The 5,024-nt window shown below is 42.1% G+C and overlaps 1 pseudogene; it reads left to right on the forward strand.

Annotated features, from left to right (window-relative positions):
• The first annotated feature begins 2,435 nt into the window (after window positions 1–2,435).
• On the forward strand, window positions 2,436–4,483 carry LOC150022636 (potassium-transporting ATPase alpha chain 2 pseudogene; annotated as a pseudogene).
• The last annotated feature ends 541 nt before the right edge of the window (window positions 4,484–5,024 follow it).

Consider the following 5,024-nt stretch of genomic DNA (forward strand, 5'->3'; position numbering starts at 1 on the left):
CTGGGTATGGAAAGGTCTCTAAGAAAGCTCTTGGGTTTAATTCGATCACTGCTAAATCACCACTGATTCTGAATCATTTTGAACTAATGTCCAACGCCAATACCTTCGATGAATAGGATTCATTCATTCATTCAGAAAGTATATTTAGCACTGCCTGTGTGTCACACATTGTGCTGGAAGTTCAAGACAATAAGATGAATGAGACATGTTCCCTTCCTTCAAAGAGCTCCATAAGGGGCAAAGCGTATATTTATTTCTCTTGAGAAAATGGCTGAAAGATCACTTTACGAATCTTCCAAAGTCAGTAACTACCAAAAGTCATTGTGAGCTATACCGAGCACCCTGTCTGCAGGGACGGTGGTGATGATGCTGGTGGCTGACCATCTTTAGATTGCTAAGTCACATTAAATCAGGCAAATATTTTTCCTCCCTCACAATGCCTCATGTGCTATAGGCAGCTGGTAGTTAACAAATTATAAATAAAATAGAGCTGCAGTCTCTACAGTCTTTATGAGATATTACTTTTTTATTATGGCTACTTATAATATTAATATTAATAACTAAATCTTGAGTGTTTGCTATGTACTAGGAATAGTTCTAAGTGCACTTTATGCATTATCTAATTTAATCTTAACAACTGCAAGAGGTAAATATTGTCGCTGTTTTTATCCTGGCTTTATAGATGCAGAAACTGTGGCTGAGACTGCCTTGTGTACCACATTGCTTGCAGGGATTTCCAGGAGCTCCGTCTGAGAACTGCTGACCTGGTTTCAAGCTCCTCCCCTTATGAATCCCATTCATCCGAGCTTCATTGCTTCCAGTCAATGGCTACATTACTTTGCCAAGTGGTGGCCACAAACACACAGGCCCCAAATTGTGAGATCATTTAGCCATTCAACAAATATTATTTTGTATTTCCACATGATGAAAATATGGTGATAAAACAAACACAGGCTTTGTCCTTTGGAGGCTTTCACTCTGGTAAAGTAGATCAGAAAAATGAACAGAAATAAGACAGAAAACCAGGAGCAGGCACTGAACTCACTGGGCTGCCAAACAGCAGCAACGGATCTGGACTGAGACTGACCCTTCAGCTCCCCTCCCTCAAGCTCCCACAGCTGGACCCATGGCCCCTAGTCCTTACTATGGCCTACATCTTGGAACTCTGCCCTCCTATGGTCCAGGACCCTGTGACCAATCTCATTCCACCTGCATGCATGTCATTAGCATCATGAGTAACACAATGCCAAAAAAATTCACTCTCCACAGCTCAGTGGAAATAAAGACAGAAAATACCCAAAGGAAGTAGTTAGCAGAAATATAGAGGCCTGAAAAACAACTGCTTGAAACCCATAAAGAATCACTGGAAAGAGAAATAAGAAAGAATTAACCTGGATGATGAGAAACTGAGCAATAAGGAACTGGAGTAGAATTATGGTCCAAATGATAGACAAGTCTCTCCAGCATGAGAGTCACACAACTCTTGACTCAAGACAACACCAGACCCTCAGGTCCCTCAAAGGAATGCCGGAAATTATCAAGTTCCTCAACAGTTTTTTTAATTTGGTTGATTTTATTTTTTTAGAGAGAGGGGGAGGGAGAAAGAGAGGAAGAGAAACATCAATGTGAGACAGAAACATCGATCACTGCCTTCTGTACAGCCTCAACCGGGAACCTGGCCCACAACTCAGGCATGTGCTTCTACTGGAAATCCAACCAGTGACCTTTCAGTCCACAGGCCAGAGCCCAACGCACTGAGCCACATCAGGTAGGGCAAAGTTCCTCACCCGTTGATGCAGGGATTCTTCAGCCTTCAGTCTGTCCTGGGCAAGATTACATTTTGGATTCAGTATTCCAGTAATAAGTCTGCATCCCTAGACAGTATGTATTTAAGTGCTGTGCATGCTCTGGTTGTGGCAATCTTTGTTTATTACCAACAGGTGAAAAGCACCAACATCAGTCAGATTCAGTAAGTTATTCCTCTCCAAACTCTTGTCATCTGAGATGCAAAAGACATTACAATCCCTACAGAGTAGTTAAAGGCCAGGAACATAGTGGTAGTTTAAAAAAGAAGACCAAATTCCTATAGGTATCATGTGGCTGGCTTCTCAGGGAGGTAGGGGAGATCATTTATCTCTCACTAAGTCCCAACTGTGCTTCTGTGATTTTATTCATGGAAATGCCCTTGAAACCAAGGACACTGGCTTCTCTCCTACAACCTATTTAAAAAGCAAACAACTATGGCTTCTCTCCTACAATTTATTTAAAAAGCACAGCAACTAGCATGGTCACCAACACAAGCAATGATGCTATCACTGGTCAGATTAACTCACTGGCTTCGGGAATAGGAAATAAAAAGACATCCACTGCCCTTGAGACTGAGGACTTGTTTGTTTTGTGGTAGGAGTGGCTGCTTCACCAGCCTTCTTTTCACCATGACAGTATCCATGAAGTACGTCCTGGACTCTATTATCTCCCTCAGTGGCATCACTGTGGCCCATGTACCTGAGGGCCTCCAGGTCATCCTCACTCTCAGTGTATTAGTGACAGAAAAAATGGATGGCCAGGAACAACAGCTGGGTGAGGAGCCTGGAAGCAATGAAGACTGTCAGTCAGTCCACGTGACAAGACTGACACTTGGACTCACAACAGGACCCATCCGTGGCTTGACAATCAGACATACATGGCTGACACACATGAAGAACAGAAAAACCAATGACTCTCAGCCTGCAACTCTGGAATCTGGGCCTCCTTATTTAAGATAATGACACCATATAACCAAGAAGTTGAGTTCAAACAAGTGTTCCCATCAGCAAAGAAGTTGTGGTTGGAGATCCCATAGGAAATGCCCTTGGAAATTCTTAGAGGTCATTTTGGGTGATGTGAGAAAAATTAGGAAATGAAACTGCAAAGCGCTTGAAATCCCTTTTGATTTTACCAACAAGTTTCAACCCCCCATACATGAAATGGATGACCCCAATGACAAATGCTTCCTTGTGATGATGAAAGGGCCCATGAGAAGACCTTAGGGAAGTGCGGCACCATCATTATCAATGTCCGAGAGCAAGCACCTGGACAACAGCACAGCTAAGACCTTCCACCCACTGTGCATGGAGCTAGGTGGTCTGCAGGAGCTGTCATTCTACTTGCCAGCAATTGAGTTTCCAGAAACCTACTCATTGGACAGATACCATGACCTTCCTCAGTTCCAGCTTTTGTTTCATGAGCTCTCATCGGTGATCGATCTCCTTCAGTCTACTGTGCTAGAGTGCTGGGGTCAACATTGTTATGTTTACAGGAGATCATCCCTTCACAACCAAAGGTATTGCCAAGACTACAGGTCTCATGTCAGCCAACAGTGAGGCAGAAGAAGACATTTAAAAATGTCTCAATACTACTGTGGAGCAAGTTCACAAATAGTCTGCTAAAGCCACTGTGGTGATCAGCATGGAACTGAAGGACACAAGTCAGGAGCATCTGAATGAGCTCTTAACCAACCAGTCAGAAATCATTCTTGCTCAGATGTCTTCCCAGAAGAAGCTAAGCATTGTGGTGGGCTCTGAGAGGCAGGATGCAGATGGTGCTGTGACAGAGCATGGAAGTAACGATTCCCCAGCTCTAAAGAAGGCTCGTATTGGGGTTGCCATAGGAGTAATAGGTTCTTATGCAGCCAAAAATGCAAGCCACACAGTCTTACTGAATGGCAATGACACATTTGCATCTATAGTCACTGGGTGGAGGACAGCCACATAATAATTGACAACCTAAAGAAGATTATTGCTTACATTCTGATCTGGAACATTTGTTACTTTTTGACCTACATTATTGTTGGGCTCACCCTACCCTGGATCTTGTTCATCAACCTGGGCACAGATATAATTCCTTCTCTGTTTTATGTAATGAGGAAGCTGAAAGTGACATTATATACCAGAAGCCTCACCTTGAGAAGATGGACAGACTGGTGACCAAGCCACTTGCAACATACACCTGACTGCACAGTAGCCTCATGCAAGCCATGGGGGCTTTTGCTGTTTATGTCACTATGTATGCACAGAGGGGATTTAGACCCAGCACTCTAATTAACCTTTTGGGAAAATGGGAAAAGGACAGAATGAATGACTAAGAAGACAGCTATAGACAAAAATGGACAACATAGTAGAAGAAATGCCTAGAATGAAGAGGCCACATATTTGCTCTTATTGACATTATGAACTATTAAATAACATATCTGATCATGAGAAGGACCAGGAGCAATTTCATTTTCCAGCAAGATCTTTTTTGAAATAAAGCCATCTGGGTAGGGACTGCATCACAGCTTCTCATAACATTCATTCTATTCTGTGGCTCTGAAAGTATCACAGACATGAATTATACCGTGTTCCTGGCTCAGGATTGGTTTGTGGATATGCCATATGCCATTCTTCTTTGGGTGTATAAAGATGTGCGAAAACTTTTTATCATACTTTACCATGGAAGCTGTTGATACAATATATTGCTAAGACCATTTTTTTCTCAAGTCTCCCAACTTCCCATTGGTGATGATTTTCAGATCTCTTGAGCAAAAAATGACATCATCAAAATGTATACATGAGAAAGACAAAAATCCTATAATAAAAGGCATTTGATTGAGTTTTTATACTTTACAGGTGAGATTTGACTTGTTATGGCTTTTATGCCTATCTTCATCTCCTGTTCTAAAATATGTTAATTTCAAGATGATGGTGTAGGAAAGAAAAAGGTATTTGTATTCACATAGGTTTCCATGGCATTAGATAGTCTTGTGTAACCCAAATATCTGCTGGGTATTCCTGCTTTTAAGTTCTAGGCACTATTCTCCAAACCTCTGTTCTATAGCTTATTGAAGATCCAATGCTCTCCTCAAGATTTCTGCATATTTCTGGGGGAACTGGCCACTTTCCTCAAAAATTCAGCCCCAGGTTTGCAGTAAATAGAGGTGGGGGCAGGATTACATTATTACAACATGAACATCCACCACTTTGACTCTGACATTGCCATGACGTGCT

This window comes from Furipterus horrens, unplaced genomic scaffold, assembly GCF_987537825.1.
Source record: "Furipterus horrens unplaced genomic scaffold, mFurHor1.1.pri manual_scaffold_1, whole genome shotgun sequence".
In the NCBI taxonomy this organism is placed as follows: Eukaryota; Metazoa; Chordata; class Mammalia; order Chiroptera; family Furipteridae; genus Furipterus; species Furipterus horrens.